Source organism: Plectrocnemia conspersa, unplaced genomic scaffold, assembly GCF_051122295.1.
Source record: "Plectrocnemia conspersa isolate PC_06_02 unplaced genomic scaffold, ASM5112229v1 ptg000011l, whole genome shotgun sequence".
NCBI classification, from domain to species: Eukaryota; Metazoa; Arthropoda; class Insecta; order Trichoptera; family Polycentropodidae; genus Plectrocnemia; species Plectrocnemia conspersa.
In genome coordinates this window covers 4,467,678-4,480,906 of record NW_028277175.1, presented here as the reverse complement: position 1 = coordinate 4,480,906, position 13,229 = coordinate 4,467,678, and the positions used below count along the sequence as shown (strand labels likewise).

Genomic DNA, 13,229 nt, shown 5'->3' with positions numbered 1-13,229 from the left:
AACGACGTTAAATCGCTTGATATTGGCCTTCAGTTGACGTCATTAAACGTGAAATAATGCAACCTGGGAACGTTTCACGTAAAACATCCAACATTGCACTCGATGTGTGACAAGTCGCGCGTCTTGATGGAACCACATGTCTTCCACGTCAATATATTCAATTTCGTGCCAAAGGTAATCGGTTATTATGCGCCTATAGCGCTCACCGTTGACTTGTTACAGTCCGACCCTCGTCATTTTTAAAAAAAGTAAGGCCCAATGCCGCCGCCTGACCACAATGTGCATCAAACAGTCACTCTTTGGGCATGTAATAGTCTCTCGTGAATCACATAAAGATTTTCCTTGCTCCATATGCAGCAATTTTGCTTATTAACATACCCAGAGAGGTATAAATGCGCCTTATCAGCATCAACTTCCTGCTTCTCTAACACCAGTTTTGCGTAAGTTTTTCGCTGTCAATGTTCTTTGAGCTTCAGTTAATGTGTTATCTGAATTTTATACGGATGTAGGTGCAACGAGCCATAAAAGTGCCCAAAATTATTTGGCCGCGCTTTCACTTACAGCAGCAATATTCTCGTCTGAACGGGCGCTACGATGTTGCACTGGTCTTACCCTATATCCAGCGCTTCCAGTGTATTCAATTTTTATCACGACGTAGCTAATTTTTCTGGTCAAATTAGAAGGGGACAAATGACTACCTGCCCCTCCCCTTCTACCCCTAAAAAATTCCGTCCCTGCATACGAACTTTATTTATATTTAAAAAAAATTATTGTCGTTTTTATCATACACCGCCTAATTTAGTTTGCCACTAAAAGGGTTAACATATTGAATACCGTGTGCACAAATTTGCGGGTTTCGTTATTTCGACATCATATAACAAAATCACGCGTTAATTAACGTATTTACCGTAACGAATTCATTTAGTGTTTTAGCCTAAGATTTTACTAATATTATACTAATTAAATTCCAGAGGCTCAAAACTCGGATAAAAAAATTCGTTTCATGACAGTGTTTACAGATTTTTTTCTATGAATATATTACACATTATATATTCGTAATAATGAAATCATTTACCATAAAGCTGTGGATCGCGTTCCAAAAAAATAAAATATTTTTTAACACTTTACTGTCAATATACGCTGTGATATTCATGCGGCACCCAACCGTGCAACTTCGATATTTCCACAATGTAATAGACAAACAGTTTATTTTTACTACTAACAAATACAATGAAAAACGCACACTCACCTCCAATAGGGATGCACACTCGTAAAAACTTAATCTAATATTATTTATACAAATTATATATCTTAACACTAATTAAACTTTAAATTTAATATTTATGTTTTTGTGGTGTGGAATCGCTGTTTCTTTAAAATATTTGGTTTTAATTCTAGGATTGGTATTTTTTCAAACTATTGCCATAATTATTAGTAGAGCTAATCATTTTTTTTAATTCAGGGACATCTGTACATTTTCACGAGTGAGCCGAAGTAACATATTTACGGTTATTTTTCTCCCGATATCGATTTGTCTCCTCTGATATTATCTGGAACGAATCATCATTGTTCAAACTTCCTGGAGAGTCATATTCTGCATCATGGATATGATTGATAAACGCATAATACGCGATCTTGCACATACGTGGACTTCTGACCCAAAAACTACTTTAAAAGCATTGATCATTGACGTCTTCTTTATTTTCGTTAGAAGGTCTTGAAAAGTTTTTTCAAACAATATTTTTTATCTTTAATCCATTTTTTAGCAATCATAGTTAAAATGACAAAACAAAATAATTACAGTTTTAAAGTCGATAAAAAATCTTTCAATACAGATAATGTACTATCACAAAATAGTTTAAAAAAAACAGTAACACAAAGTAAAAAAAATTGTAGTAAAAAACAAATATAGTCTACAAATGTTTTCTAGTAGTGTGCAGAAAATAACTAAAATATCCGAAGCTTACCTAAAACGTTATAGCGCTAGACCAAAAACGCCAATATTGGCTGCACAAATTTCGAAGAAAATTTCGCCATTGTTTATAATTTCTCTTTGGGATATACCTATAAATTTTGGTTTCCGTCCTTCCATAAAATGTTATCTCTTTTATGACTACATAAAATTTGAGTCCCTTTTTTATTACTTGAACCTACGCATATCACAGGGTTAGAGTCGCTAAAGTAGGTCATTGTTACTAATATGATAGCTGAGAATCTGGGATCAAAACATGTAACGACGTATCGACAGTTTTTCGCTTTCAACAACAGTAGCAAAGTTGAACGGTCGTGCGAATATCTCCGCATAAATCGACCGTAAAGTGTTAAGAATAAAGAAATTATTGTAGAGGTCACAAAGTATGATATTTGTTGTTTTACAAATAAGTAAAAGTATTTTATGTATTTTTTCTAATATGTATATTTGGTGATTCTAAACATAAATTTATTTTCTTATTTTATTTGACGTTTACTGATTTTACCATTGTGATAAAAAAAAAATTAAAAAATCATTACGCAGCTGTATTTAAAATTTGACGTTAAAACGTAAAATGATTTAAAAAATAAGTTTTAGGAATAATGTCCGGTATGTAGTTTGATTGAAATGTATGTAAAAATTTCGCGCTGCGCTGATAAAAAAGGACTCGCTGTTTTGAATTGTATTTTTTACAAAAATATATTAATAGTTCTCCTCTTTAGAATATGTTCATAGAGTTGAATTGCGGATCGAGGGGAAGATGGTCGTAAAGTGGTATTTTAGTGCGCCGCATTTGAAATTCATTAAGATAATTGCATTCTATGCATCTTTATGCACATACTCGATAGAAAACCGTTTTCGAACCTCATTGCTGGGAGAAACCGCGAGGTCAATGACGGCTTTCGATTGCCACATTTGAAGAATAATGGCTTGCATAGTTTTTGGGCGATTTTTTATCTTCTAGCTCGATTCCTTTTTGTTTGCGATATTAGATCATCGAGCTGGTCGCCAGTCGGAGATCGTCGACCCTGTCGCGTTTCCTTCAAATAGACGATCACTTCTCCGACGCTAGAGTCGTCATCGGACGCTTAGGTGTAACGCGCGATCCTTTTAAGTTATGCGGTGACGTTTTTTCTGCCAATCGAGACCTTCGCCCACCGAATGAGGCAATGCGGCGCCGAAGTTAACCCGCGGAGCCCCAATTTTTTCGCCGCGTTCCTATTGCGGACGCGCATTCGAGACTATCCCATCAAGAATTATCTCGAATTTCACCTCTGTCCGTGGAAATTTTGCATTAGACACCGAAGATGTCATGTACCGTGGGAGCACGCGGCGCCGCCGGTTGCTCGTCGCTGTTTTGCTATTACAGCTGTTTTTGACATTAGCAACAGACCGTCTGCTTCGTGAACGCCCACCGCGTCAACAGCTGACGCCTTTGCATAATGCTTTTTATTCCGAAGAAAAATGTCAATTGCCGAATCGACTGTTCGATGATAATAATTAGAATCGACGCTGACTCATTAGCATATTCTTTTTCTTTACGGAGTCTAATGTCAGCATGACTATTGCGGTTCAGCGTTGTCGCCTATTGGTACTTATTGTAGCAGGGAAGGCCAAAACGTGGACCACGAATACACTAAAAAGCCTAAAAACACGCGAATGTGAATTATAACTCTAGATAGAAAAACAAAATAAAACAAAGTCAATTATATTTAAATTAAAGTTAACTGTAATAATATAATTGCTACCAATAAACAAGCGCATAAACTACAAAATCAGACTTACTCTAACATATGCTTGCTCGGTGTGGAGTACCACTATCATTCAAAATCAAGCTAAAAAATAAATTAAAATACACATTTGTATTCATTTTAGTTTATAATAAGCGACATATACCAAAGATTAAATATAATTATTATTATCACACCAGAAGGTACTTTTTAATTAGCACGGTGCAACGCTCAAAAACACGTTTTACCCCCACTGCGTTACCGTTCTAAGCTAAACGAATATAATAGTTTGTTTAGGTTAGGTTTGAGTTTGAACAGCTCGAGAAACGCAGTAGTAATTCATTTCTGCACATTTCTGTGGTGCAGGCGCGCATGCGCACGGCAGCGAGACCACGGCATGAGTGTCATAGGGAGTAAAACTGATGGTTTTTGAGCGTTGCGCCAGTATTGTAACATTTTAAAGCATTTTTAAAGAAAAAATGCACATTTAAATGGTTCAAGATCTTTAGCTAAAAATACATAGTATTATTACTAAATCTTTTTTCTCTATGTTTTCCTTCCTCTTATCCAAATTAAAAATGGGGAGTAAAACTGATGGGTTTTGATAACATTTTAAAGCACATAATGCTTGCGAGAAAAAGTGCACTTTTCAATGGTTCAAGATCTTTAACTAAACATATAATATTAATACTAAATGTATTTTCTTCTTCCTCTTATCCAAATTTAAAGTAAATAATTTGTATCCACTAAGCTGAGCTTTATTTTTATATGCATTATAGCATTATACGCTTTATAAATAGTCAGTTAAAATTCGGTCCGACAAAGGTCGCAAGAATTAGGTAGATTTCTGTATTTAAAAATCTTTTTTATTTCAATTGTCATTTTATTTTTTCAATTTAAAGTTTTAATGGAGTGACGATTTTTTTAAATGCCTGCTATTTTGTAACAAAGGTTGGCTAACATTTACCTGTTCTCATCATGTCGATATGATTAAAACTACGGCAGTTATCGTGTCTCTCTTTGCAATAGGTAGTATTTTTGTAGAGATGTACTTAATAAATATAAATATATAGAGACTACTATCAGATATTATGTAAAAATAAACGCTATTTATAGGCAAATTGATCAAATGATAGTGACAGTAAAAATGAGAACTATTACAATATTGCACAGATATTATTTGGGTGTAGTTTCACGTCCAGAATTGATCTTGGTATCGCTATAGCAGCAGAACGCTTGCGAATCGATAAGCCCGGATCTTCTCGTACAGACTCGTTAACTTGCGCGAAATTCTCTTCGCTTCTCCTGCTCCGTTCCCGCCCGGTTTTCTTATTTAGCGTTTAACCCACGATTTAATTTAATTAACACTCTGATTGATTCACAGTGTGAGCAAAAATCACACACCGAACAATCACGTAAAAATCGTTGTCTTTGTAAAACTGTTTTACGCAGAACGCGCTTTGTTCCACCGTAAAGCGATCCCTTGCGACTAAATTTCCAAGCGATTTAAAAAGTGCAAAAACTTTGCACTTTTTAAAATGCGAAGTAGCATAGCATTAAAAAAGTTAAATTCAATTTTTTATTTTTTTATTTTGATTTAGTCTTACTGCGGTTCTTGTTTTTTTTTGTGTTATTTTGCTTTAGTTATTAAAGTTGTTAGCTAGTCAGATCCGCACTCTTGTTTTAAAATGGCGGATTTTTTTTTATACAAGTTTAAAATAAACAAATTCAATTTAAAAAATATAGGTATTGGATAATTAAAATACAGTAATAAATATTCTTTGATTCGAAAATACTTCAGAAGCAAAAGGCGTCATAGATCCCCTATTGTTTTTACTCAGGCGTTAACTATATATACGAGAACATAATACGATGCATAGAAAATAAGTGGACCAAGATTTTTGCACAGTACGAAAAAATTGCGCTGCGCGGTCAAATATTTTTTTGCTAATACTACACTGAATCTTAAGTGGGATAGAGAATATTTTATTTTAAATATTCAATATTGAAATATAATACTCAGGTATCTCATTTTTTTAATACCATTTTTAAATACTATTTTTCAAAACATTTTTTTTAGTAATATAACAATGAAATATATAAAACATGTGTATTTGAAAACATTGTATTTTTTTAATATCTATGTATTAGCATTTTCTTTAGGATAAAAGTAGTTTGCGCTGCCCGGCAACATAAACTTATTTTTTTTATTTAAATAAAGTTCAACTATATTTGCATCCCCTGAGTATGTTTATAGTATAATATATATACCCATTATTATTTAAAAAAATTATCAATAGTAAATGTGTAAATTGCAGTACAAAAAAGTTTGGCCACACATGAATTATAGGAATGCGTTGAAACGCCTTTGTGCATATTGTTAAAGAAACACGAGTCTCAAAAATATTTTCCTGTCAATAACCGCGTGTGTCATTTTAATTGTCGATGGTACGTCGATGCTTCCGTCGATGGAGATTATCAACTATTACCAAATAGTTCGGTATCTAGGTCTTGTTTCTGCATCGCCTTGTCAATAAACATGAACTCTGACACGCCGCTTATCGCTCAGATACCATTTTTGAGTCGATCGTTGGCAACTTCTGGCGAAAGGTGCGCAGAATTTGTAATCACCCGCGTTAATGACTTGATTGTCTTGGCAAGTCTTAATATGGAAGGTAACAATTATTTTCGTCGTAAGGTTCGTCACCGGCAGGAGAAAATGAAATAAATTTCCATGCGAATAATGACATTGCGACAATTGGGTCGACAGTTATTTCATAGGGGTAATTAGGATAAGCGACGGTGTAAAACGGTAATTTTTCGCTTATCAGCAGTTTGGTGATAACGCCGAAAAGGTATATGTTTAGGTAAACAATAATGCTATCTAAAGATAAATTTCGCTTTGGTGTATTATTATTTTTATTTTATTTTTAACATTGGTGCTTTGCGCTATCTTAGAATTTCTTAAGCCGATTTGAACCATTTTTTGCTATTGTTATTTATTGTAATAATAACTTCATTAGTTCATTATATTTATATATAACATATATAAAAATAATATATTTTTTTTTTAATTTCACTACGCGGCTTTTTCAAATATATAAATAAATCGCGTCATTTTCTTCAAATAAAAATACTAATGTAATAATTATATTTTTATTGGAAAAATTGAGCTGATAAAATAAACTGTAAAAATCACACTGCGCGGCCAAATAATTCGTGATTTATAATATGATATACATATAAAAAAATTTAATATAAATTGTAATTTTTAAGATCTTAAAAATATTTTATTATTTTATATATTTGTTCATATGTATATAGACAAAACTAATATTATAATAATCAGTGAATCAATTTAGCCAATTTTAAAACCAATATTATTAAATTTTTATTGATTTTGCTTTAGAGGTGTTTTGCGCTATCTTTTGGCATTATTCGGCTTTTTCCAATATTTTTTATCAATATCTTATGATTAGTGTTTCTATATTGTATATAGATGTATTGTTTTGGTGAAAACTTTAATATCTACAATCGCACTCATTGTCACTCTTATCAGTAATTTGCCTATACCACAAGCTATAAATAAATACCCAGTAACAAATAGTTTCACTCATTAAATATATGAAAATGTTCCATAAACCACTCCCGTGTGATGTCATCAAATGCGCATGCTTCAGAGAACCGTCATTCTTAACAATTGTATATATATATATACCTTCGACTTGAACTCAAATGTTTTGACCAAGTACTCCCTTGTTACACATTTCCACACATCTCGCAGCCATAATTTATAATAAGATTATGATTGGCGTGAAGTAAATTTAAAGAAACTATAGATTGCCTTTTGTAATACCGTATGCAGATATTATACATATATAGAGAACGTGTTGTATAAAATAATATTTACCGCAAGGAGTAGTAAGCGCGCTTAGTTGACGATCGTTTTTATCGCATTGCATTGTGTGCACTGCTCATAAATTTTATATGCAAATACGTAATAATAACCAATAGAGTTTATCCGCAAGGTGGCTTTGGTTGGCGGCTTTTAGAAAACGGCGTTCGCTACTTTCGGGATGTTTCTGTTGAGATGATGCACTTTCTACGTATAAAAGTCGAAGATAGGTGCAGTCGTTTTTAGACATTACGACACACGTCAGTTGTGAAAATGCATCGCCTATTACGATAGTGTCCATTAGCATAAGTGGAGTGCAGGATAAACATTCGTAAAATTTCTAATCGTCTGAGTATGCACCTATCTGCACTTTTTTTTGGTAGAAATTCTCGACTTGGTAATAAAATGCTTCCTGCTGGTGTTTGAATATATTTATATATTGTCACACTAATTAGTAATGCATGCGAATATAGAACAGGACCAACGTCTGGTTTCATTACACAGGAAGAGCTTTTTTTAAAGCATGCCATAAGTTCACTTGAGCACGAGTCTGTTTATTTATAGATTTCAAAGAAGATGGAGAACTATTAAGAATATGTGTTTCGCTTTGTTTGAGTAATTGTATAAATGTTTTCAGTCGACTATAACAAAAAACTCAATTGCAGCAGCACTGTAATTTATAACAAAACATTTAACTTTAATAGAAAAAATCAGTGCTATTAATACGTTGTATAAATAATATTAAGGTCGGAATAGCGTAGTCCGTAATGTCTTGACTGGTAACACTGGGTTCGAGCCACGGCAGCAGACTCGAATTTTTATGTATTAAAATACGCTATTATTAAAAAAACCGATATAAATTATGATGCACATAATTATTTTTATTTAAACTCTTTCCCGGTCATGCCCGAGCTTACTCGAAAATTAGTATTTTGTGAATTCTCATCTCAAAAATCAGCGAATTTCTCGAGATCATAGCAATTTTTTGTTAAATTATATTTGTACAAATATTTTTAAATGTTTTGCAACTGCATATGAAAGGATGGGTCCGTGCAAGAAGCTCTTGAGTCATTTTTAAAGGAGTACTGTGTCCGGGTAATGGTTTTATATAAATGAAAAGTGGTGGTTAATGTCTGATTATGTATGATTAATTCACTCAGTTGGTATAGATTTACAGCGTTGTAACGTATTGGGCCAACGATTTTAAACGTTTCTTCTGAAAACTTCATATTGATATAAGTTGCATTAAAAAAAATATTTTAAACTTTTCTTTGGCGTAAAATTCTTGCATTTTTTGTTGTCGTGGTACAGATTTACTCCGTTGTAACGCATTGGGCTTACGCCTGTCAGGTTACAATGAAAAATAATTTTAAAAATGCTCTATTTAAAATGCCTTAATAATTATTGAATTATAAATAATTATAAATACATTTAATGAAAAAAAAAAATTTCATAACAATAAATAAACTTTTTGTTTGATATATTCGACTTTATTTTTTAAGTTCTTTGAAATAACTTCTGATGGTAGGTTTTAATTTTTAAAGTAAAAACCCTAAGAATTTCAGCAAAAATGTTGCTATAATTGTTTTTTTACTATATATTATAATTTTAGCATTGCAGTAATATAAAAATATGTTTTTGCTAGTATGTATTTATAGAGTTTTTTTGTCCATTCTAGGATGAAACTAGGGATGAACATATTAATATTTTTTGGCATAAAATTATTAATATGGGCTATAACCAAAAATTACATTACGTTAAACTACATTCATAAATTTATAACAAAACATTTCAATTTGTAGGAAAAAATTTGATACACGAGTTTAAATCGTTTTTCTATACTTTCAAGGTTCAATAAATATAATCTAAAGTCAAAACTTAGCTGTAAATCAACGGAATATTATTAAATATAAAATATTTTGCAATGTTTGCCACAAAAATATTTTAAATGCTAAAATCGATTTTAAATTAAATAGCAATATGTTCTTTAAAATACATTTATATATTTATTACAAAACATTTTATTGTTGGAAAAAGTCCATAATATAATTACTTATAATATTGATTTAATTAAGATTCCTAAACACAATTTTAATTGTCTAAATTTTCAAAAACACCCCAGATATTTAAAAAACATTTATTCTAAAAACTAGGAAAGGATTTTTTTAATGCATTCAATATTTTTTTAAAAACACATATGCATATTTTTCAACTCAGTTTGTGTTTAAAAAATTTTCAAAATCGACTAATATTTAAACGTTACAGATATTTTAGGAAACATTTTATTAAAAAAAACTAATGCCATAACTTGCCCGTAGATGTATCTATATATATATATATATATATATATATATATATATATATATATATATATATATATATATATATATATATATATATATATATATATATAATATTTTTATGTATATTAGACTTTTTTGGTTCGGCAATTTTATTTTTGTATGGTTGATTATTTTATTAGAAATAATTTTTGCTAGAATTTTTTAATCGATTTTTGTAGTAATTAACGTAAAAATTTCGACAAAAAGCTAGTAATAATACATAATACATTGTTTTAATAAAGTTTTTGCTAATATGTGTATATAAAAACCATATTTTTTTATCGAGATTAATATTTTTTGACATAAAAAAAAATAATATTTATGTTACATATATATAATTTCGCAAAAATTGAGACACGTTTTATAGCGAGTTTTTTTTTATATATATATAGCTTTAAAATCCTTAAATATAATTTAAAGTCAAAGCTTTTTAAATCAATACAATATCTACTATGCATCAATAATATTAATTTATTTGAATTTTAAATATGAAAAACGTCTCAGAAAAAATCTTATAACTAATTTTAATTTTCTTCAGTTTATTTCAATTTAATTATTTTTTAAATGCTTGAGAAATAAATTCACAGTTGATTATAATTTTATTAATGTTAAAGGTAAAAGTAGAAAATAGTCTAAAATGATTTTGACATTGTATTAATATATTAGGATTTATATATTTTAATAAATCAATTTTAAAGTTATAGGTGACGCTTAACTATTTGTAATATTTCGCAAAAAAATTTTCACAAATATTCAATAATCTGATTTATATGCAAAATTATGCGTCAAACTTTAAACATTCATTAATATGTTTTTTATCAACGATTTTATTAAAAAAAAAATGTATAATACTGCGCATCATACGTACACATAGAAAAATATTACCAATAAAAAACTTGATTTATTTCAAAATAAATCAGGTTTTTTGAAGTTTTTTGACAAAAAATTGTAATCAAATATAATGATAGGAAAATTTTAAATCACGCTGATACGTAAAAAAAACAATTATGATTTTAACAAAAAATAGCATGTACAAGCAAAAATTATACATCGCGTTGGGCGTGAATAAGTTGACAATTCGAGATGCATGAAATTTATAGTGATTTGTTTTTCGAAGTACAATTTTTTTTGAACAAATAATGCTGGACAATAAATTATACAAAAAACTTCACAAAAGTATATTGCTTCATATATCGAACCTTAAAAAGGCACCATTGGGAATTTATCAACTTATTCACGCCCACTATAATTAATTTAGTATATTATTTATAAAAAAAAACATGCTATTACAGAATCAAAAATATTGTTTTTCAGTGTTATGATATAAGTCTCATCTTGTGTTTATTTAATTCGGTACATTGTTTTAGTTTTGATATTTAGTCATATGATATCAGATGATTAAATGACACATGTTGTCGGAAATGTAGATAATTATATTTAGGTCAGTAAATGCTAATGAGCTCCAATTACGTACCTATGGGAAGCACATAATCGGCGTTTAACACAGGAAGGATCTTATTTCAAAGTTGTTTTTTTCAAGTCAGTCTTGGGTTAACAACTGTCTGGCATCTAAAATGACACCTATTTAAATACAATAATAGGTCAAGTTCGCTTATGGTAATTTGCTATGTTAATAAAGGAAATTTATGGAATTTTTAAGAACGAAACAAAACGAGAGCTTATCGCAGCGACTTCCTGGAGGGTCGGTGCGCTTTTTATGTTCTTTAGAGTGCAATCGAATCGAGTGCAATTTGCCATCAGCTGATTAAATGTCTTAAAAAAAAGACTATTGTGAAAGCAATCAGTGAGTGTCTCCTCGATCGATCTGAGAAAAAGTGCGAGGTCCATGACCAGACGACACCGGAATGTCCATGAGAACAAAAAGCTTATGTAACACACGAGTGTGTTAATCAAGATTCGCTTAATTCAACCAAATATACTATTAAAAGTACTAGAAAGTTAACATATATTATGCTTTAATAAAAATAATTGTAATTAAGTTTTACAGTAACATTTTTAACATGAAAGTTGAAAATTACAGCTAGCTTAGAATTGATTATGTTGAACGTTGAAAGCCATCCGTACTGACTGATTATCTTATTTTAAAAATGAATGAAAACAATCGTTTTGATTGGCGTTTAATGATCGGGTGCCGAAAAAAGGAAATGTAGGACTCGTTCGTTGGGGTTCATTGTGACTATTAATGTATTCAAGTCAGTCTTTAATATTAAAGAAATTCTAAGTTAGCGCAAAGCACCACAAAACCACTAAAATACAGGACTAGGTTAAAAATAAAATTAAAATAATAATACGCCAAAGCGAAATTTATCTTTAGATAGCATTGTTGTTTACCTAAACATACACTATTTAGTATACCTTTTTGACGTTATCACCAAACTGCTGATAAGCGAATTTTTTTTTAGGTTTTATACTTTTACCTTCTTAAAATCTCTCGTGAAATAAAATTTTTCATTCACGCGATTGTAAAGTATGGGAAATAAAGCAAATAATTGCGAATTAAGCATCGCGTGCGGATGCTCATATAAATGATCTTTAAAGTTATTTATAATGAGTTAAACTATGAATATAGATGTTTTATTTCGCAATGATAAAAAAACAGATTCACGTATATTATTTTATTTTATTTATACTATTAAAAGTAACATATTGTTTTGAGTGATACGCGCCGCGAAAAATATCCGCAACTTACATATACGTCTAGTTGCTTATAGACGTTTTTATAAGTAATTTTGTTTTTTAATGAAAACTCTTATTATTATCTGTTCGTCCTACTTCGTTTTAGTTTACAGATCACTCAAGATATGCTGTTTCAGGTTGAGGAATGTACGTAAATGATCGTTAAGCTATAACGAGATAGATCATTATTTAAAATATTATTATGGTAATGTTTTAAAACAAACAGACTTGTATTGCGAAACCCTGATTTGCCAGTTAACACTTCACGCTGCAATGGCGCCACAGTTACGCTCCGATCTTTTCAATAGCTCGACAAACATAATCATTATCTGACATGCTTTAATGTTTACATTTAATATCTTGTATGCTTAGCAGGTGCGACAGGTTGATTAGCGCGAAAAAAACGTGCAAATATTGCATGCGCTATCGGCAATTCACTACACCAAATCGATACACGGAAGTCCTGCGTGATATATTTTCGGCTAGCCCTTGCATCACTAGTCAGGTTTTTCACCTGTCATCCGTTCCGTTGCGATGCATTCTAAACGTTCGCGATAGTTCAGGTCGAGTCACTTCGATAAAGACTCGAGTGC

General features: G+C 30.8%; 1 protein-coding gene across 1 annotated transcript in view; it reads left to right on the top strand.

Annotated features, from left to right (window-relative positions):
• The window catches only part of fzr (fizzy and cell division cycle 20 related), a 36,055-nt gene that overhangs the window by 1,322 nt on the left and 21,504 nt on the right, over positions 1–13,229 (top strand). The window lies entirely within an intron of this gene.